This window comes from Lithobates pipiens, unplaced genomic scaffold (genome assembly GCF_037356315.1).
Source record: "Lithobates pipiens isolate NorthernLeopardFrog02 unplaced genomic scaffold, aLitPip1_a1.2 Scaffold_13, whole genome shotgun sequence".
Classification (NCBI taxonomy): Eukaryota; Metazoa; Chordata; class Amphibia; order Anura; family Ranidae; genus Lithobates; species Lithobates pipiens.
In genome coordinates, this window is record NW_027507718.1 from 554754368 (window position 1) to 554777715 (window position 23348).

The following is a 23348-nucleotide window of genomic DNA, read 5'->3' on the forward strand; positions in this document are numbered from 1 at the left end:
ACATTGAATTGTGGGTGTGGTCAGATTGCTGTAACAATAAACAGAACTTAAATAAATATGGCTAAAAAAAACCTGACTCTGTGTCTATGGGTCAAGAGAGATTAAAGCACAGAGTGCAGGAGTATGTAAAGCACAGAGTTCAGAGGTTACAAGTGTGTAACAAACAGATTGCTCCTGGTGTGGTGTCCCCCATGTCCACTGTCATCCCCAGCATTGTTCCTGGGAGCTGTGCATTATAGGTTTAGGTAACACAGAGTTAAGCTGCCACCATTTACTTCTGATCAATTTTAAAAAGAAAAACTGCCGGTAAAAGTCCCAAAAAATTAAGTATTTTAAATCCTTTTTTAAATGCTGTTTTTTTTTTTTTTTTTTTGTTCGTTTCTTGTTTTTTTACACACAATTCTGTCTTTGAGCTTGCTAGAAAATGTAGCTATTCCAAAAAGAGTCATTCCCTCCCTCCCATTTTTTTCTGGGAGTGTCTAATTACTTTCTGAACTGGCCCAGCATCTCTGACCCTCTCTTTAACGACCAAAATAAACAATTATCTGACTAACGAGGGGGGGGGGGAGAGATTGAGGGGCAGAAAGAAAGGGAAAGCTATAGATTGTCTGTCTGTTGACAGCTCTGAGTCTGTTGACAACACATCCACAATGGTGTCTACCAACAGCAGTCTTGGGGCTTTGGGATGTCTATACAAAGGAAGGAGGCTTTTACAGGTAGATAATGTGCAAAAAGTTCAATGTACAGTGCATCTAATTTTTTTTATTTTTTGTGAAGAATCACCAACAAGTGGGACACAATTGTGAAGTGGAACGAAATCTATTGGATTTTTGAAACTTTTTTAACTAATAAAAAAATGAAAAGTGGGGCCTGCAAAATGATTCGGCCCCCTTACGTTAATACTTTGTAGAGCCACCTTTTGCTGCGATTACAGCTGCAAGTCGCTTGGGGTATGTCTCTATCAGTTTTGCACATCGAGAGACTGAAATTCTTGCCCATTCTTCCTTGCAAAACAGCTGGAGCTCAGTGAGGTTGGATGGAGAGCGTTTGTGAACAGCAGTTTTCAGCTCTTTCCACAGATTCTCGATTGGATTCAGGTCTGGACTTTGACTTGGCCATTCTAACACCTGGATACGTTTATTTACGAACCATTCCTTTGTAGATTTTGCTGTATGTTTGGGATCATTGTCTTGTTGGAAGATAAATCTCTGTCCCAGTTTCAGGTCTTTTGCAGACTCCCAACAGGTTTTCATCCAGAATGGTCCTGTATTTGGCTGCATCCATCTTCCCCTCAATTTTAACCATCTTCCCTGTCCTTGCTGAAGAAAAGCAGGCCCAAACCATGATGCTGCCACCACCATGTGTGACAGTGGGGATGGTGTGTTGAGGGTGATGAGCTGTGTTGCTTTTACGCCAAACATATCGTTTTGCATTGTGGGCAAAAAGTTGGATTTTGGTTTCAGCTGACCAGAGCACCTTCTTCCACATGTTTGGTGTGTCTCCCAGGTGGCTTGTGGCAAACTTTAGACGAGACTTTTTATGGATATCTTTGAGAAATGGCTTTCTTCTTGCCACTCTTCCATAAAGGCCAGATTTGTGCAGTGTACGACTGATTGTTATCCTATGGACAGACTCTCCCACCTCAGCTGTAGTTCTCTGCAGTTCATCCAGAGTGATCATGGGCCTCTTGGCTGCATCTCTGATCAGTCTTCTCCTTGTCTGAGCTGAAAGTTTAGAGGGACAGTCAGGTCTTGGTAGATTTGCAGTGGTCTGATACTCCTTCCATTTCAAAATGATCGCTTGCACAGTGCTCCTTGGGATGTTTAAAGCTTGGGAAATCTTTTTGTATCCAAATCCGGCTTTAAACTTCTCCACAACAGTATTACGGACCTGCCTGGTGTGTTCCTTGGTCTTCATGATGCTCTCTGCGCTTTCAACAGAACCCTGAGATTATCACAGAGCAGGTGCATTTATACAGAGACTTGATTACACACAGGTGGATTCTATTTATCACCATCAGTCGTTTAGGACAACATTGGATCATTCAGAGATCCTCGCTGAACTTCTGGAGTGAGTTTGCTGCACTGAAAGTAAAGGGGCCAAATAATTTTGCACGCACCACTTTTCAGTTTTTTATTTGCTAAAAAAGTCTAAAATATCCAATAGATTTCGTTCCACTTCACAATTGTGTCCCACTTGTTGGTGATTCTTCACAAAAAATTAAAATTTTATATCTTTATGTTTGAAGCCTGAAATGTGGCAAAAGGTTGAAAAGTTCAAGGGGGCCGAATACTTTCGCAAGGCACTGTATATTGTTTGGTTTAGCATGGTGTTTCCCCTTTTATATCAGATAAAGAATTGACTACAGAGACAAGTAAACATATTTAACTGAAGATTCAATCTTTTTAATTGCTTGATTTGTTTTACTTTTATTTCATTTTTCCTTGGAGTGGAGAATGTTTTTCATAATGATTGTATTTTGATGCAATTAAGGTGATCGTTTACACTCTATTCAGTTTAAAATAATGAAAGGCAAAACAATTGTGTATACAGAGTATCACAAAAGTGAGTACACCCCTTACATTTCTATATATATTTTATTATATCTTTTCATGTGACAACACTGAAGAAATGACACTTTGCTACAATGTAAAGCATTGAGTGTACAACTTGTATAACTGTAAAATGTATGTAAATACCGGGGTTACTAATACGCAAACCAGAAGGTGGTGATCATCCCAAAAAAAACGACTTAAATAGCTGCCAACAGAGAAAAGTGCTCACACACTCAGCATAAATGTAGTATATAAAAACTACGGCGCTTGACTAAACTAAAATGATGCAGAAAATGTCTTATTATAACACAAAAAAATTATGTGCAAATAATCTAGGAGCAAATACTGCAAATCCGTGCAAAATACTGATCTCCAACAAATAATACCATGCAAACAACAATAGTGCAAAATTATTATTAGACATGCAGACTGTCCCATCCAATAATAAAGTGCATGTGCAGCAATGTGGCAAGCTTCTTCTGTCCAGTGTGGGTGATAGTTCCCCCCCAGGCTCTCGCCTCATAGATCCTATAAATGAGCCCCACATAGATACTCCACACTGGCTGCTCAATCCCTGGTTCCGGAACACTCAAGATCCCAGGATGGTCACATTCAGTGATATGTAAGAATAAGGGGAGGGCTCCATGGTGTAGTATTTTAAAATGCTTTTTAGTATTCTTCATAAAACACTTTAGTAGTTGAAACAAACAGCAAACACAGGAAGTACACATAAACTTCCGACCTCAGCCAGAAGTGACTTCACCATGGCTCTTTTCCCACACATTGTAAAATTTCCTGTCCCCTGAAAATGCCTCAACACACAGCCATTAATGTTTAAACCACTGGCAGCAAAAGTGAGTACCCCCATGAGTGAAAATGTCCAAATTGGGTCCAATTAAGCATTTTCCCTCTCTGGTGTCATGTGATTCGTTAGTGTTACAAGGTCTCAGGTGTGTTAAATTTGACGTTATCACTCTCTCTCATACTGGTCACTGGAAGTTCAACATGGCACCTCATGGCAAAGAACTCTCTGAGAATCTGAAAAAAAAAGAATTTTTGCTCTACATAAACATGACCTAGGCTATAGGAAGTCTGCTAAGACCCTGAAACTGAGCTGCAGCACGGTGGCCAAGACCATACAGCGGTTTAACAGGACAGATTCCACTTAGAACAGGCCTTGCCATGATCGACCAAAGAAGTTGAGGTCACGTGATCAGCGTCACATCCAGAGGTTGTCTTTTGTAAATGGACATATCAGCGCTGTCAGCATTGCTGCATAGGTTGAAGGGATGGGGGGGGGTCAGCTTGTCAGTGCTCAGACCATACACTTCACACTGCATCTAATTGGTCCGCATGGCTGTTGTCCCAGAAGGAAGTCTCTTCTAAAGATGATGCACAAGAAAGCCCACAAATGGTTTGCTGAAGACAAGCAGACTAAGGACATGGATTACTGGAACCATGTCCTGTGGTCTGATGAGATCAAGATAAACGTATTTGGTTCAGATGGTGTCAAGCGTGTGTGGCAGCAACCAGGTGAGGAGTACAAAGACAATTGTCTTATCTACGGTCAAGCATGGTGGTGGGGGTGTCATTGTCTGGGGCTGCATGAGTGCTTTCGCCACTGGGGAGCTACAGTTTGAGGGAACCATGAATGCCAACATGTACTGTGACATACTGAAGTAGAGCATGATCCCCTCCCTTCAGAGACTGGACCGCAGGGCAGTATTCCAACATGATAACCACCCCAAACACACCTCCAACACCACCACTGCCTTGCTAAAGAAGCTGAGGGTAAAGGTGATGGACTGGCCAAGCATGTCTCCAGACCTAAACCCTATTGATCATCTGTGGGACATCCTCAAACGGAAGGTGGAGGAGCGCAAGGTCTCCAACATCCACCAGCTCCGTGATGTCATCATGGAGGAGGGGAAGAGGACTCCAGTGGTGACCTGTGAAGCTCTGGTGACCTCCATGCCCAAGAGGGTTAAGGCAATGCTGGAAATGGTGGCCACACAAAATATTGACACTTGGGGCCCAATTTTGACATTTACACTTAGGGGTGCACTCACTTTTGTTGCCATCGGTTTAGACATTAATGGCTGTGTTATTTTGAAGGGACTGTAAATTTACAATACAAGCTGTACACTCACTACTTTACATTGTAGCAAAGTGTAATTTCTTCAGTGTTGTCACATGAAAAGATATAATAAAATATTTACAAAAATGTGAGGGGTGTACTCACTTTTGTGAGATAATGTAGATAAAGAAACCATTATAAATGTGTTTTTTTTTGCTTTACATTCCATCTGTTCTCGGCTGCATAGGAGACCGTAGCACAATGATCTTCCCATTGAAGAATCACAGAATTGTTTTGTCAAGACAAGTCTGATCATTGGAGGAGTGTTCTCCCCCTGCTTAGTATGGTCAGTTTTTTAATAGGAAAGCAGAGTGACTGGCAGGAACACCAGGGATTCCGTACAAAGAGAACAGGATATTATTTTATACAAGTACATGATACAGCAGACACACATCAGGAGTATGAAATGTTAGCTTTACGTCCTGTTTAAGCACAGCGTGATGTGGGAGTAGAGATTACAAAGCTCCTGTTCACTCACCAAAGGATTTTCTGATTGTAAAGTAAATGTCAACTTTATCTACAGCACATATTTTTTACATGCAGATAATGCCATTTATTTCAATATGCATTTCTTTAAAAGCAAGAAATTGTCTTTGTGTAGAAAAGTAAACACAGATTTCTAAATCTTTAATTTGCCATTAATTGCCTTGATACTGTGTACCTGCCAGGAAAAATGATAGCATTCCCATAGCCATCTGCTTATTCTGTGCTTTGTTTAAAGCGGGAGTCCGCCGGGAGTTCCGCCGTTTTTTTTTTTTTTTTTAAAAGCCAGCAGCTACAAATACTGCAGCTGCTGACTTTTAAAATAAGGACACTTACCCGCCCAGCGCGCCCGCGATGTCGGCACCCGAAGCTGATCTCTCGATCGTCTCTCGGGTGCTGCCGCCGCCATCTTGGGTATGGGAATCAGGAAAGTGGAGCCTTTCGGCTTCATTTCCCGGTTCCCTACTGCGCATGCGCGAATCTCGCTGCGCAATAAGTATGGACCCGCTGCCTCTGGGATCTGTGTGTTTCCCAGCAGGCATCGGGGGACTTTCGGAAAGGGGCGTCGATTCTGCAGGATTCCAATGAGCGGAAGGTCCACTTTGGGGTGGAGCTCCGCTTTAACTCTTTACAGTTGTATTAATATTTCATGCTTTACATTTTAGGAGCAGTATTTTACATTGAATTTCGAAATGAAAATGCTCGACATCTTTGCATGTTTGCTTTAGGGTAAGAACAGGAATGGACCTATTGAAATTATGCAATCTTTTAGTTTAAAGCGGGAGTCCGCCGTGAGTCCGCGTTGTTTTTTTTTTTTTTTTTTTAAAGCCAGCAGCTACAAATACTGCAGCTACTGACTTTTAAAATAGTGACACTTATGCTGCGTACACACGATCAAACAAGCGTGTGGAAAAGTCCGGCAAACTCAAGTCCGCCAAACAATCCCCCCGTGTGTAGCCTCCGGCATACTTTTTTGACCCGAAAGTACGGCGGACTTAGAATGCCGTGTTACACTCCAATCTTCCCGCCGGACTCGCATTTCGGCAGACAATCCGGCCGTGTGTATGCCAGTCTGCCGTACTTTTGAAATGAACAGACTTTTCCTGCCCAGAGAAAAGTCCACTCATTTCGAGCGGGTCTCCAGCTAGGCGGGGCCCGCGAAGGAGACGTCGCTGGCCCCGCCGCCTGGTATGAACTTAAAGGGGAACCCCAATGCCGAAAAAAATCGGCGTGGGGGTCCCCCCAAGTCCACAATAGACCCTTGTCCGAGCACGCTACCCGGCCGGCCAGGAAAGGGGGGGCGAGCGAGCGCGCGCCCCCCCCCTCCTGGGCCGTACCAGGCCACGTGCCCTCAACATGGGGGGTGCCTTGGGGAAGGGGAGGCCGCACGGCCCCCCCAACCCAAAGCACCTTGTCCCCATGTTGATGAGGACAAGGGCCTCTTCCCGACAACCCTGGCCGTTGGTTGGCGGGGGGCTTATCGGAATCCGGGAGCCCCCTTTAATAAGGGGGCCCCCGGATACCGGCCCTCCACCCTATGTGAATGAGTATGGGGTACAATGTACCCCTACCCATTCACCTGTAAAATAAAGTGCAAAAAAAAAACACAACACACCAGATAAAATAACTTATTGCACAGCTCCGGGGGTCTTCTCACCGGACTCCTCCGCTATCTTCTTGTAGCTCTTTTACTAGCGGAGGAGCCCGGCATTCTTCTTCGTCGCCGCCCTCTTCTTCCGACTTCGGGGGTCTTGTCCCCCTCTTCGGTTCTTCTGCCGGGCCAACGCGCCTTCTTATAGCTCTTTTACAGGCGGTGGCCCGGTCTTCTGTCGCCGCCGCCGCCTTCCGTTCTTCTTCTTTCTTTCTTCTTTCTTTCTTTCTTCTTTCTTCCTTCTTTCCTCTTTTCCCTCTTTTTCCCTCTTGCCGCAATGCCACTTATATAGGGACAAGGGGCGGGGTCACATGGTGACCCCGCCCCCTTACAATGTCACAGTCCTGGAGGACGCTGGGACTGTCGCCATGTGACCAACCCATGTGACACCGCCCCTTGTCCCTATATAAGTGGCAGCGCGTCCCTGGCATTGCGGTCGGAGAGATCGTCGAGTCAACATCTCCTGGAGAAGAACGGAAGGCGGCGGCAACAGAAGACCGGGCCACCGCCTGTAAAAGAGCTATAAGAAGGCGCGGTGGCCCGGCAGAAGAACCGAAGAGGGGGACAAGACCCCCTGAAGTCGGAAGAAGAGGCCGCGGCGATGAAGAAGAATGCCGGGCTCCTCCGCTGGTAAAAGAGCTACAAAAAGATAGCGGAGGAGTCCGGCGAGAAGACCCCCGAAGACGGAAGACCCCCGGAGCTGTGCAATAAATTATTTTATCTGGTGTGTTGTGTTTTTTTTTTTTACTTTATTTTACAGGTGAATGGGTAGGGGTACATTGTACCCCATACTCATTCACATAGGGTGGGGGGGGGCCCCCTTATTAAAGAGGGCTCCCGGATTCAGATAAGCCCCCCGCCCGCAGACCCCAACAACCAACGGCCAGGGTTGTCGGGAAGAGGCCCTTGTCCTCATCAACATGGGGGACAAGGTGCTTTGGAGTGGGGGGGCCGCGCGGCCCCCACTTCCCCAAGGCACCCCCCATGTTGAGGGCTGGCTCAGGAGGGGGGGGGGGCGCTCGCTCGTCCCCCCCCTTTCCTGGCCGGCCGTGTAGCGTGCTCGGACAAGGGTCTGATGTGGACCTGGGGGGACCCCCACGCCGATTTTTTTCGGCGTTGGGGTTCCCCTTTAAGTCCATACCAGGCGGCAGGGCCAGCGACGTCTCCTTCGCGGGCCCCGCCTACCTGGAGAGGCGCTCGAAATGAGCGGACTTTCCTCCGCGTGTGTGGGCGAGTCCGTTCATTTCAAAAGTGGGCGGATAGTACGGCCGACTTAGTACGCTATATTAGTCCTCTGAAAAAGTGCCGTGTGTGGGCACGTAGCCCGTTCGGAAAGTTCGACGGACAGTCTGGCGGGAAGTCTGCCAGACTAAGTACGCCGGACAAACGGCTACGTGTGTACGCGGCTTTACCTGTCCAGCGCGCCCGCAATGTCGGCACCCGAAGCCGATCTCTCGGTCGTCTCTCGGGTGATGCCGCCTCCATCTTGGGTATGGGAATCAGGAAGTGGAGCCTTTCGGCTTCATTTCCCGGTTCCCTACTGCGCATGCGCAAGTCGCGCTGCGCAATAAGGATGGTCCCCGCTGTCTCTGGGATCTGTGTGTTTCCCAGCAGGCAGCGGGGGACTTTCGGAAAGGGGCGTAATCTACGCCCCTTTCCGCAGAGAGCTATGCCGGAAGTGGGTGCAGATACCTGTACTGTACAGGTACCTGCACCCCCCCTCCCCCCTGAAAGGTGCCAATTGTGGCGCCGGAGGGGGGGAGGATTCCAATGAGCGGAAGGTCCACTTTAGGGTGGACCTCCGCTTTAGCGGTTTTGTACCTAAAAATTTTATCTTCTTATCTAAATCACATGGTAACATAGTTACAGTAATGAATATTGAAATAAAATATTATTCAGTACTTACCTTATATTTGTGATGTTTGTGCCGACTTCCGGGCCGTCCTCCCGTGGGAGTAGGCGTGGTTATCGGCCTCGCAATGGTCCCTGGGAAATTTCTTAGCTATTTCCCAAGAATCCATGGGGGACATAGTAATGCCGAAATCTCGTGAGATTTCGGAAGGAGGACGCCGGTCACGTGTTCTCTCTCCTGTGTTAGTTTCGTTGCCATGACAACAGGGCGGGAACTTCCCGGGGACGCCGCTGTAGTGTCATATTTTGCTGCCTATCACAGAATGCTACGGAAGTGACGTTCAGACAACACAAACACTGGGCCGTGCGTTACAACACTAATACTTCCCTTGTTACCTCGTATCATTTTTTACCAACCATGCTGAGCTACGTGCCGTGTTAGGTTCTGCATTGCTGGGACTTGTAGTGCCTATCCTGAGCTACATGCTTCAGTGTTCAGTGTCCTCATCCCTATCCCCAAGCTTCAATGTTCAGTGTCCTCATCCCTATCCTCGGGCTTCAATGTTCAGTGTCCTCATCCCTATCCCCGAGCTTCAATGTTCAGTGTCCTCATCCTTATCCCCGTGCTTCAATGTTCAGTGTCCTCATCCCTATCCCCGGGCTTCAATGTTCAGTGTCCTCATCCTTATCCCCATGCTTCAACGTTCAGTGTCCTCATCCCTATCCCCGTGCTTCAATGTTCAGTGTCCTCATCCCTATCCCCGGGCTTCAATGTTCAGTGTCCTCATCCTTATCCCCGGGCTTCAATGTTCAGTGTCCTCATCCTTATCCCCATGCTTCAATGTTCAGTGTCCTCATCCTTATCCCCGGGCTTCAATGTTCAGTGTCCTCATCCTTATCCCCATGCTTCAATGTTCAGTGTCATCATCGAAGCAGGGGGATAAGGATGAGGACACTGAACATTGAAGCACAGGGATAGGGATGAGGACACTGAACATTGAAGCACAGGGATAGGGATGAGGACACTGAACATTGAAGCATGTAGCTCAGGATAGGCACTACAAGTCCCAGCAATGCAGAACCTAACACGGCACGTAGCTCAGCATGGTTGGTAATAAATGATACGAGGTAACAAGGGAAGTATTAGTGTTGTAACGCACGGCCCAGTGTTTGTGTTGTCTGAACGTCACTTCCGTAACATTATGTGATGGTTTCGCTGAACTGTATTGCTGAAACTATGTTGGAACGCACGGCGCGAGTGTTTGGAAAGCTTTGCGCATGCGCAGTACGCAATTTCTGGCGGCAACGTCACTTCCGTAGCATGCTGTGATAGGCAGCAAAATATGACACTACACCTCCCGTTGTGATGGCAACCAGAAACTTTTACAGCGCTGATCACTGCTATCAGTGAGCATGCATGAGATGGAGCGGTGCATGCTGGGAGTCCAGCGTCATCGCTTACAGGAAGTAAATGCCTGCGGGCTTCAGACGCCCACAGTAAAAATGGAAACCGCCGGACTGCTTTTTTAAAAGTTTCCCATTGCAATAAAATCGTCACGCCGGGGGTCAAAAACACGGCGATTGTGACTGCTAAGAGACGGTAGGAATCACCCACCAGTGACACAGGTAAGAAAAAAACCAAACCGCAGCGGAATCCCGCTTTAACCAACATATACAGCATAAAACATCTAATAGCGAATAGTCCTCCTTATTGGAAAAAGTGATGTGAATAGCAGGGTGATAAGTAGACAGCAGTGCCAAAATCTTGGGTTTAGTAGTCCATGTGTAGACTTTTGAACACAATATAGTCCTTTTCAATCCCCTGTGCAATGGACACCATATGAGATCACCACCGGTGATAAAAAAAATGCCTGCTTACCAGATATACTGGACCTTTAGAAAGGCCATTAACGCTTGTGGCTGATTCCCCCGCCAGGGCCTTTGGGTTGCAATCCAACCAAAGACCTGTAGTCCTGCAGGCGATCGCCCTCTCTCCCGATGTTAGGAATGTCCCACTCGAAAATAATAAATTAAACTCTGCATCGTGTAAATCCAACAGTTTATTAGTATAAAAACGCCTCTCCCACATGGAGGAATAGTAAAACACTGCTCGGTAAAAACATACAATGAGCACCTGCGCTTCCCCGACTCGTAAGTCACAATCATCCGTCCTACGCGTTTCATCAGAGACTGATGTCATCCTGGGGCACATAGTTATACCCTCAAGTCATGCAGTGACAGTTACACCCTAAATTCATGCCGCAACAGTGACATCTAGTGGCCATACTCAGTTACACCCTCAAGTCATGCAGCAGTAGTGATATCTAACGGTCATAGTCAGTTACACCCTCAACTCATGCAACAGTGACATCTAGAGGCCATACTCAGTTATACCCTCAAGTCATGCAGCAACAGTGACATCTAGAGGCCATACACAATTACACCCTCATGTCACAAAGCAACAGTGACATCTAGTGGTCATACTCAGTTACACCCTCAATTGAAGTAACAACAGTGACATCTAATGGTCATACTCAGCTACACCCTCAAGTCAAGTAGCAACAGTGACATCTAACGGTCACACTCAGTTACACCCTTATTTCTTGGGAGGGTCAGGGGTCCTTCAGCCTCATAGGACAGTCAGAGCAGAATTAAAACTCTTACTACAAGCTTTAACCAGACACTGATAGAAGTCATAAGACTGCTATATACTGCTGGTGAGAAAAGGCATATGTCGGTTTATTATTACTAACATAATTGCATTTCCATGTTCTGTGTACTGTGGAAGACCAGATATAGTGACTGCAGGCTCCTGGGTTTAGTAACACTTTAAACGTTATCCATAGTACCAATGCCGAAGTCAGATGCACTTTATATGTGATATTAAAACTTTTTTTTACATTAAAATTATAAACATGTTATACATACCTGCTCTGTGTAGTGGTTTTGCACAGAGCAGCACTGATCCTCCTCTTCTTGGGCCCCCCCTTCTGGCCCCTCCCTCCTTCTGAGTGCCCCCACAGCAAATAACTTGCTCTGTGTGTCCAATCACACACAGAGCCATCGTTTGGCCCCACCCCCTCTCTCCTCATTTGCTCTTTTGGCTCTGAGTGACTGCAGCGGGAGCCAATGTCTCAGCCAATGAGGAAGGAGAGTCCCCGGAGAGCTGAGGCTCGAGTGTAGCGTGCTGGAGGAAGACCGGGCTCAGGGGAGTATTAGGCTGGCTGCATAGAATACATGAAGGTAAAAAAAAAAAACTGTGCCTTTAGAACCACTAAGACATGCTGGCTGGTAAATTGGCTCATGTCTATTGGCCATAGAATGTCTGCACTCACCAAGAGTCAGAATCGACTTAACAGATAGATACTTACATATGTGGCACCCTCCTAACATAAGCAAATTTAGCGTGTGGCTCCTTCTGTAGTCAAAAGGAGCAGCGATTGTTTGTTCTGGCCTGTTCAGGGTTTCACAGGCTGGGTGTTTGATTGCTTCCCCTTGTCCTGGAAACTTCCAGAGCATAGGGTAGGAGTTTCAAATAGCCAGCCTGAATATTTATCTTGGGATAGCAAAAAAAATAGTGTCCAGAAGGTGGTTGGGTAGATGATAAATGTGGAACAGAGATTGTTCTCTCCTCAGCAGGGAGGGTTCCGGAGTTCCTGAGGCAGGATGTGGGCTGTGCAGCTGTTCTCTAAGATCTCAGGGCTGTCTACCTGAAGTGATCTTTCCGAGGAGGTGGCTGTAGGACCTCACCATAAAGGGATCTTGTCTGGAGAAGGATCGCCTCTCTCCCCTTTTGGTACCGTGCGGCTCTTTGAAGTATCCAATGTCCCAACCCTTCTCCTGTTCACATTTCTGCAAGCAATACATTTCAAAAAGGCGCTCCCTAGACTAAGTGAACCAGATATTACTAGTGGACCCTGGTGGGGGGAGAGAGAGAGAGAGGAAAGAGAGCTAGAGAGGGACAGAGAGAGGGGGTGAGAGAGAGAAAGGAAAGAGAGAGGGTGAGAGGGGGAGGGAGAGAGAGAGAGGACAGGGAGAGGAGGAGAGAGACAGACACACAGACAGAGGGAGAGGGCGTGAGAAAGACAGAGGGAGGGGGCACAGAGAGAGAGTGGGGCAGGGGGGAGAGACACACACAGGCAGAGAGCTAGAAAGGGGGAGAGAGAATTAGTGAGAGGGACAGAGAAAGAGAGAGAGCGAAAGAGGGAGAAAGAGAAGGGGGTAGGGGGGAGACTGAGATGGGGAGAGAGAGGGAGAGCGGTAGAGAGAAAGAAGGAGAGAGAGAGAGGGAGGAAGAGAGAGGGGGGTGGGAGAGAGGGGGGATAGATAGAGGGGGAGGGAGAGAGAGAGGAGGGAGAAAAGGGAGAGAGAGGAGAGAGATAGGGGAGAGAGGATAGAGAGGGGGGCGATGGTGGAGAGAGAGGAGGGGGAGAGAGGGGAGACAGAGGAGGGCGATGGAGGAGAGGGGAGAGAGAGGGGGGCGATGGAGGAGAGAGAGAGGGGGGCGATGGAGGGGAGACACAGAGAGGGGGATGGGGGAGAGAGAAAGAAAGAGATGGGGGAAGAGAAAGAAAAGATTAATTTAAAATGACCTGACTGGTCATCGATAAGGATGAGCCAACCCCCCCCCCCCGCCCCCTCTGGTTCGGTTGGCACCAGAACCTGTGAACAGACCTAAACTTGGTGTGAACTTTAGAACCCCATTAAAGTCTATGGGACTCGAACGTTCAAAATCTAAAGTGCTCATTTTAAAGGCTAATATGCAAGTTACTGTCCTAAAAAGTGTTTGGGGACCCGGGTCCTGCCCCAGGGGACATGGATCAATGAAAATACAAGTTTTAAAAACTGTTTTTTTTTTCGGGAGCAGTGATTTTAATAATGATTAAAGTGAAGCAATAAAAGTGTAATATTCCTTTAAATTTCTGGGGGGTGTCTATAGTATGCCTGTAAAGGGGCGCATGTTTCCCGTGCTTAGAACTGTCCCTGCACAAAGTGTCATTTCTGCAGAAAAAAAAGTCATTTAAAATCACTTGCGGCTATAATGAATTGTCGGCTCCCCGTAATACAGAGAACACTCATTGAAAGTCATTGATATTTGGGGGGAACCCCACGTAATTTTTAAAATTGACGCGGGGTTCCCCTTAACCAGTTCCCGACCGACACACGACGGCGACGATGTATGTCGGCAGAATGGTACGGGCAGGCAAACTGCCGTACAAGTACGCGCCGGTCAGGACCCCCATGAGTCCGGTCGCGGGTCCCGCGGACTCGATCATCTCATGGGGAAGGAGAACGGGGAGATACTGTTGTAAATAGCATGTCCCCGTTCTGTCTAGCAACAAGTGACACTGATCTCTGCTTCCTGTGATTGGAGCAGAGATCAGTATTCACTAGCACACAGCCCAGCCCCCCACAGTTAGTAACACGCCCCTAGGACACACTTAACTCCTACACTGCCACCCCCTGGTTAACCCCTTCACTGCCAGTGCCATTTACACAGGAATCACTGCATTTGTATAGCACCGATTGCTGTATAAATGACAATGGTCCCAAAAATGTGTCAAAAATGTCCGATGTGTCCGCCATAATGTCGCAGTCACAATAAAAATCGTAAAATAGTAAAAAAAAATAAAAAATTACTAATAAAAATGCCCTATTTTGTAAACGTTATACATTTTGCACAAACCAATCAATAATCGCTTATTGTGATTTTTTTTTTTTTACCAAAAATATGTAGAAGAATACGTATCGGCCTAAACTGAGGGAAAAAAAAGTTTTTTTATATATATTTTTGGGCAATATTTATTATAACAAAATGTAAAAAATAATGCGTTTTTTTTCAAAATTGTCGCTCTTTTTTTGTTTATAGCGCAAAAAATAAAAACCGCAGAGGTGATCAAATACCACCAAAAGAAAGATCTATTTGGGGGAAAAAAAGGACGTCCATTTTGTTTAGGAGCCACGTCACACAACCGCGCAATTGTCAGTTAAAGTGACGCAGTTGCGAATTGCAAAAAGGGGTCTGGTCTTAAGCGAGCAAAATGGTCCGGGGGCTGAAAGTGGTTAATATCCATACCAGACCTGAAGGGCCTGGTAATTGAATTTGGGGGAACCCCACACTTTTTTTTTTTATCAATGACTTTCAATGAGTGTTCTTTGTATTACGGGGAGCCGACAATTCATTATAGCCGCGAGTGATTTTAAATGACTTTTTTTCCTGCAGAAATGACACTTTGTGCAGGGACAGTTCTAAGAACGGGAAACATGCGCCCCTTCACAGGCATACTATAGGCACCCCCACGGTATGAAATTTAAAGGAACGTTACACTTTTATTGTTTCACTTTAATCATTATTAAAGTCACTGCTCCCAAAAAAAACTTCCTTTTTAAAACTTTAGGGTCCCCAAACACTTTTTATGACAATAACTTGCATATTAGCCTTTAAAATTAGCACTTTAGATTTCTCCCATAGACTTGTATAGGGTGTTCCGCAGCTTTTCGAATTTGCCACTGTTCGCTGAACAGGCAATGTTCGAGTCAAACTGGAAGCTCATCCCTAGTCATCAATATGGACAGCAAAGCATACATTTAGTTTCCTCTTACTTTTTTTTTTTAGTTATCCCACCAATGTGAACTTGTTTCTGCTGTTTTAAATCAGATCAAGAGCTTTGGAGGAAAGAGCGATGTACAAAAAGTAAGACTGTCCACCCAGAAGAGAGATGATCCTGTATCTATGTCCTGCATTTGGGGTCTTATTCTCCGCTATGGGGAGATGAAAATACCTATTCTTGCAGCAACAGTGACATCTTGTGGTTATTTCAGAGAATGACTGTTAACTCACCAATCTGAGTCTAAAAAGGGCTCCACCTGGTGTCACAATACGGGTACTACATTCAGATGCAACTTTTAATTACAATTAATTTATTCATTCATTTTTCTTATTTACAGACTCCTGATTTCCTCAGTCTATGGTACAAAAGGATATTGGGGACCCAGAGCCCCTCATTCCCTTCTCTTCTGGGAACCTGATGTTGCACCCAACGGTCTCCTCTGTTATAAAAGCTTCTCCCGGTCTATCAGCATCATGAGCAACTCAGATGAGATTTTTTGGCACCCCTCTAAGCTTGCCATAATGTGCTAATATACGGTGAAAATAAACATCCACTTGAAAGATATATAATTTGATGAATTATTAAAAAAAAAAAAAAAGTTGAATGGTTTCCTTAAAATATCCCACCTGAAGGGTTCAAATACGTAAATGCAATATACGGTGCATACCAGAAAATTATGACTACCAGCACCTGAGGACATATTTAATAGGGAAAAAAAAAAACATCAAAGTTTAATTCCCCTCTAAAAGCAATAATACAAAATATTAAACTCATCAAAAAAAAAAAAAACGTAAAAATGTATTTTTTCACATTTTTGTGCCTTGGTCAGCCTATATATAAAACTATGAGTTTTATAAAACTGTACCAAATAAAAACCTTAAATATATGTATGTAAACGACTGAAAGTTACCGTTATAGTAACCGACATGCTGGCACTGCGAAATTTGACATTGAGGTTTGACCACTTTGCCAACCGTGCTATAGCCGTCATATAACATCTTCCTGTGATCGCTGTCGGGGCGGGTGGCATGATCTCTGATCACAATGTTCTCCGGATGCTTCTGATCACAGATTGAGGTAAAGGGCCAATCAGCGGCTCTTTACCATGTGATCAGCTGTATCCAATCACAGCTGATCACAAAGTAAACGGAAGCATTCCTAAGAGTTAATTCCCAAAGAACTCCTACCACATCCCATATTAGAACACTTTTTGAAAGAGATGCCCTTAAAAGATTGTATGGGTAGGAGTGTAAGTAGGCAATAAATGCAAAGGTACCTTTGCATTCATCCCCTACTTACACTCCTACCCATACAATCTTTTAAGGGCATCTCTTTCCAAAATCAGTGCCCATCAGTGCCACCTATCAGTGTTCATCAGTGTTGCCTATCAGTGCCCATCACTGCGGCCTATCAGTGTTTAGTGCCACCTCTCAGTGTCCATCAGTGCCACCTATCAGTGTTCATCAGTGCCACCTCCCAGTGCCCATCAATGTCGCCACAAAGTGCCCATCAGTGTGGCCTATCAGTGCCCATTAGTGTAGCATATCAGTGTTCATCAGTGTTGCCCATCAGTGTCACCTCTCAGTGCCCATTAGTGTTATATATCAGTGCGGCCTATCAGTGTTCATCAGTGCTACCCCAGAGTGCCCATCAATGTCAGTTCTCAGTGTCCATCAGTGTTGTCTATCAGTGTGGCCTATCAGCATTCAGTGCCAAAAGGGATGAGCTTCATGTTCGAGTCGAACATACGTTCGACTCGAACATCGGCTGTTCGCCGAATTCCAAACATTATGGGCCGTTCGCGCCAAATTCATGTGGCGCTCACGGCCCACAATGCACTGCATCATTGCAGTGCATTGCTGGCTCATGATTGGCCAAGCATGCACTGTGACGCCACATGCTTGGCCAATCACAGCGCCAGCAGCAAGGAGAGCCATGATTGGCCACAGGCAGGATGCCTGTGGCCAATCATAGCTCAGGCTGTGTAGTAAACGCCCCATGCTATATAAGGCCGCCAGTGCGGCGGCCTTGTGTAGTGTGTTGGCGTCTGAAGCAGTTAGTGGGTGTTCTGTGTACCTTCAACACAGTATACACCGATCGTTATCGGCCGATTTTCGATCTTGCTCTTCTGTAGTGGTTGTTGTCTGCATGCCCTGACTGCAGTATACACCGCTATATTCACCTCACCTATATAGCTAGTGATCTATCTTTTATAATAGAGCTTGCAGTCAGTGTTAGAAGCTTGTGCGTGCTGTCTGCGTGCTCTGTACCCAGTACATACTGCTATATCCACCTACATAGCTCTTCTCTATTTGAGCCCACTTGCCATCTGCAGGAGTTATTGGAAGTTGTGTGTGCCTCCAGCACAGCACAGTATACATCTGTATATACCCCTTTATCTCTGGTGTTCTATAAAAAGGCATCTGCAGGAGTTAGTGCGTGTTATGTGCCTCCAGCACAATATACACTACCCAACTGCTGTTTTACCCAACTCCCTTCAGGCCATTATCATGTCTGGAAGGCCAACAAGGAGAGGCAGACAGGCGCGAGCCGATAAAAGAGGGCAAGCAGGCTCTGTGTCTAGAGACAACAGTGCTGGTCGTGGACGCGGTGCATTGTCATCAGCACGTGGCCATGGGACACGCTTGTCCTTCTTTTTGGCAGCTGGACATGTTGAACCGCAACATGCCAACGACTTGGTAGAGTGGATGACCAAGCCCTCTTCATCCTCCTCATCCTCTCTCACCCAGTCTCAGGGTACTAGCAAAGCAGCTGCCAACGCATCGTCTTCCCTCGTCTCAATGTCGTCATCAGTGACTCCTTCCCTAGACCCACCACGTCCTCCTGAGGAGTCCCCCGAACTCTTTGAGCACAGTGTTGGGTACATGTTCCAGGAGGATGCCCAGTGTTTTGTAGGCTCTGATGATGACACTCAGCTAGAGGAAGGCAGTAGCGTAAGCGCAGAGAGAGGGGATGCTCAAGAAGGACAGCAATCTGGCAGTCATGTTCCACAAGCTGCAGCATATTAGCAGGTTTGCTACAGCGACGAAGAGGGAGGGAATGATGAGGGCACTGACTCCACGTGGGTGCCTGGTAGGAGGAGGAGGAGGCGGCACATGTCCAACGAGGCAGGATTCCCTCCGGGGGGCAGCACACCGACTGAATCACACCGCAGAGCTCCGCCTGTGCAGGGCGCTGCCTCTGTGCATTATTCTAAAAGTTCTTTGGTGTGGCCTTTTTTGAGACGAGTGCATCAGATCACACCGCAGCTATTTGCAACATATGTCTCAAGCATATCTCGCGTTGCCAAAACATCAGCCGCTTGGGCACCACATGCTTGACCAGACATATGTTGACCTGCCATGCAGCTTGTTGGCAAGCGTACCTCAAAGACCCACACCAAAGAACAAAGCGGACCTCTCCTTGCTCATCAGCTGGCATCTCCAACCCCACTAGACCTTCAGTCCTCTCTGAAACCTGCTCTGAGAGGAATGAAGGTGTAGAATTAGGTGTGTCACAGCCAAGTGCTTCCGGGCACTCTGCTAGCAGTACACCCACGTCCGATGATAGCAGGCAAATGTCCCTGCCCCAGCTGCTGGACCGTCGAATGAAGTTCACTCCCAGCCATCCACATGCCCAGCGGTTGAATGCTAGCTTGGCTAAATTGCTAGCACTTCAACTGCTGCCTTTTCAGTTGGTAGACTCGGGCCCCCTTCCGTGAGTTTGTACAATGTGCGGTTCCTCAGTGGCAGGTCCCCAAACGCCACTTTTTCTCACGGAAGGTGATTCCGGCTCTCTACCGGCATGTGGAAGGCAATGTCCTTGCCTCACTGGACAGGGTGGTCACCGGTAAGGTGCATATTACCGCTGACTCATGGTCCAGCAGGCATGGACAGGGATGTTACCTGTCTTTCACGGCCCATTGGGTCACTCTTCTGGCAGCTGGGAAGGATGCAGGACAAGGTGCAGTAGTGTTGGAGGTTGTTCCGCCACCACGCCTCCAAAATGCTACTACTGGTTGTGACACACCTCTCTCCTCCACCCCCTCCTCTTCTTCTTCCTCCATGGCCTCTTCCAGTGCTCTGTCCTCAGAACCAGCGGTGCTCCGTAGGCGTTCCAGGGGATACACAAGTACGCAGGTAAAACGATGCCATGCCGTGCTTGCGCTGGTTTGTTTGGGGGACAGGAGCTACACTAGGTCGGATGTTTTGTCAGCTCTGCAGGGGCAGGCTGAGAGGTGGTTGACGCCACGCCAGCTTAAGCCAGGAATGGTGGTTTGCGACAATGACACCAACCTCCTCTCCGCCCTCCGACAGGGACAACTGACCCATGTGCCCTGTGTAGCTCACGTCCCTAACCTGGTGGTGCAGCGGTTCTTGGGCAGGTACCCGGGCTTACAGGATGTCCTGAAGCAGGCCAGGAAAGTCTGTGTGCATTTCCGCAGATGATTTAATGCCTGTGCTCGGTTGGCTGAGCTCCAAAAGGAGTTGAACCTGCCCAAGAACCGCCTTATATGTGACATGCCCACCAGGTGGAACTCAACGTTGGCCATGCTGCAGCGGCTGCACACGCAGCAGAGGGCCATCAATGAGTACCTGTGCGACTACGGCACCAGGACAGGGTCAGGGGAGCTCAGTTTTTTCTCACCACGCCAGTGGGGCATGATCAGGGATGCATGCACTGTCCTGTCACCGTTTGAGGAGGTCACAAGGATGGTGAGCAGTGACAGTGCATGCATCAGTGACACTGTACCTCTTGTCCACCTCTTGGAGCATACGCTGCATGGAATAATGGACAGGGCACTTGAGGCAGAACAGAGGCAGAAAGAGGAGAACGTCCTTGCCTCTCAAGGCCCCCTTTATCCAGACAGTGTTCCTGCTGTGCCACCCATCACACAGGAAGAGGATGAGGAGGATGATTGTGTCAGCATGGAGGTGGAGGCTGGCACTCAGCATCAGCAGCAGTCTTGTAGGGATGATTTACAGTCCCAAGAAACCCGTGGACTTGTATGTGGCTGGGAGGAGGTAGCTGCGGATCATGTTGTCCTTAGTGACCCAGAGGACTCCGGACCGAATGCCTCAGCTAACCTACGCTGCATGGCCTCCCTGATCCTGCAAAGCCTGCGGAAGGATCCTCGTATTCTTCGGATCAAGGAGAGGGACCATTACTGGCTGGCCACTCTCCTTGATCCACGGTACAAGGGTAAGGTTGCCGACCTTATCTTGCCATCGCAGAGGATGAGACATCTCCGGGAGGCCTTGCAGAAAGGTCTGTGCAACGCGTTCCCAGAGACTGGGAGGTTACAAACTCCTGGTCCTGGACAACGTGTTGCTGAGGCATCAGTCAGAAGGAGCGGTGGAGAAGGTGGCCGTCTGACTGATGCTTTCAGACAATTTTTTAGTCCGTAGCCCCAAAGTATGATCGGTTCCAGCAACCATCGCCAGCGTCTGATTTACATGGTGCAGGAATACCTAGGGGCAAGGTCAGACTTGGACACCTTTCCCACCGAAAATCCTCTGGCTTACTGGGTCTTGAGGATGGATCACTAGCCAGAGCTTGCACAGTATGCAATTGAGCTACTGGCCTGTCCTGCATCCAGCGTTCTTTCGGAACGCACCTTCAGTGCTGCTGGTGGCTTTGTTACCGATCACAGGGTGCGCCTGTCCACCGAATCAGTTGATCGACTAACCTTCATCAAGATGAATCAGTCTTGGATAACCCACAGCTACCAAGCACCTGAAGCTGATGTAACCGAATAATTTTTTTGGAAATATCACATCCCTTCAAGACTGCCTATGCTGATGCTGAGTGACTGTCCTGTTATGTTGATTGTCTATCCTCTTCCTCCTCCGCTGATATGTTGGAAGAACATTTCTGGTTCTGGGTGATGCCATCAGCCCAATTTTTCTGCCCCTGTTTAACAGGGGCGTTTAATTACAATTTTTCATGCAATGATTTGCAGCAGGGCTAATTCCTGCAATAAAACAAGAGTATATGGGAGAGGTTGCAGTGTGGGGGCACCAGCACCAGTGCCTAAGGCCTAATTTTTCTGCCCCTGTTGCAACCTCTCCCATATATAATTGCCAGCTCCCATCTGTCTCCACAGTTTCTCAGCTGTTATTGATCCTGCTCCTCAGTCCTGCCTACTTAAACAGTCTAATCCAGGAGGAGCTCTGCCCTCGCCTTGGTCAACATACCAGGGACTATCTCCTGCGTTCCTGTTTAAAGACTGGCCTTGCTGACATCCCTTCTGGCTCCAGATCCTGCTTGCTGTTCCACTACATTGATCCCTGACTTCTGGCTTGGCTGACTATCCGTTCCAGTTCCTGAAATCTGCCTATGTTTTGACTACATTTGTTCTTTTTAATTTTATTATTAAACAAGTGTGTTTTAACTGTACTTCTGTCTCCGTCTGATGTCATGGTTTCTGACAATAACCCATTTTTTTTTGCAAATGATAAAAGATGAAGTTTTATCGAGTAAATAGATACCAAACATGTAACGCTTTAAAATTGCGCCCGCTCATGCAAAGGCGACAAATGACCTAAATGGAACAGGCAGCAGGATCAGCTGTCAGCCAATGACAGCTGATCAAGGAAGTAAACAGAAGCCAATTATCGGCTTTGCTTTTTCTTCATGCTGACAGCTTGCGGGAAAGGTAGATAGGAATAATGCTAACTGATAAGAGAGCAGCAAGGAGAGCTCAATGAATTTCTGGAAGGATCAACAGGTATTTAACAGACACAACAGGGCTACTGATTGGGGAGGGGGGTACAGGCAGTTCTCCCGTACTGGGCCTAGGGCCCATAGGCTCACCAGCAGTATCTTCCTGAGGCTCTGTCTTCTCTGCGGAGTGCAATGTGTCCCCTTGGTCTACCATTGATCTCAGAGGGCACATTCGCTCTAACCAGCTTCTTCCTGGGTGGGCAGCTTTGGTAGGTGGGGCAGGGGGGGGGGTGTGCCCGCTGTACTCTGGCTGATCAAGCTGCTAAGGATGGGGTGACATTGCAGGAGGAGCAGAGATGGCAGTTCAGCAAGTCTTCCACTTCCTGCCAAGCGGGAAGGGGCTTTCTCCTGCCCTGCCCACTTCACTGCACACTGTCAGATGGCTGGGGAACTTCCATTGCACCATAACCAGAGCTGGATACTATTTACTGGCCTGCCATTCAACACTGCCCACTCATACCACCCTTCCACGCTGCCTACTACCCTGCTCTGCTACTACATACTGCTCCACCCTGCCACTCTACACAGCTCCTTACCCTGCTCCACCATGCCTGGCTACTACCTACTGCCCACTGCCCTGCCATTCTATGTTGCTCACTGCCCAGCCCAGCCACTACATATTTCTCACTGCCCTGCCACTACATACAACCCACTGCCCTGCCCAGGCACTACAGGCTACCCACTGCACACCTCAACATACTGCTCAGAACATCCAGTGTGGCAAGCTGAAGGTTGGCTTCCATTTGTTGAAGATGAGAAGAATGCCCTTTGGAAGAAGGTGCTGTGTGCGCTTATTCCCGTCTAATCTGTAGATATCTAAAGAATATCCAATGTGGCAGATTGAAGGTTGATTTCAATTTGTTAGAGATGAGAAGAATGCCCTTTGGAAGAAGGTGTTGTGTGTGCTTATTCCCGCCTAATCTGTAGATATCTAAAGAAAATCCAGTTTGGCAGGCTGAAGGTTGGCTTCCATTTGTTGAAGATGAGAAGAATGCCCTTTGGAAGAAGGTGTTGTGTTCATTTACTCCCACCTAATCTGTAGATATCTAAAGAACATCCAGTGTGACAGGTTGAAGGTTGATTTCAATTTCCATCAATTTCCATCCAACCCAACAGCTACTAATCCAACCCAACCTCCCTAAACCAACCTTCAACCTGTCCCACTGGATGTTCTTTAGAAGCCTGCAGAATTGGTGAGGGTAACCAAACACAACATTTTTCCAAAGGACACTCTTGTCAAGGTGTTGTAGCATGGTTATTCCCACCCTAATGTGTAGTCCTGTTATCTCATTCTTATCTCCGAAAGCATGGGGATAAGAGGGATATCAGCTTTC

The 23348-nt window shown here is 47.3% G+C and overlaps 1 long non-coding RNA gene across 1 annotated transcript in view; it reads left to right on the forward strand.

Moving 5' to 3' along the window:
• LOC143975833 (uncharacterized) overlaps nucleotides 1-15857 on the forward strand; it is a 61111-nt gene extending 45254 nt beyond the window's left edge. The window contains exon 3 of the long non-coding RNA XR_013272427.1: nucleotides 15626-15857. This is a non-coding gene — a long non-coding RNA (uncharacterized LOC143975833). The remainder of the gene's footprint in view (nucleotides 1-15625) is intronic.
• Nucleotides 15858-23348: the final 7491 nt, after the last annotated feature.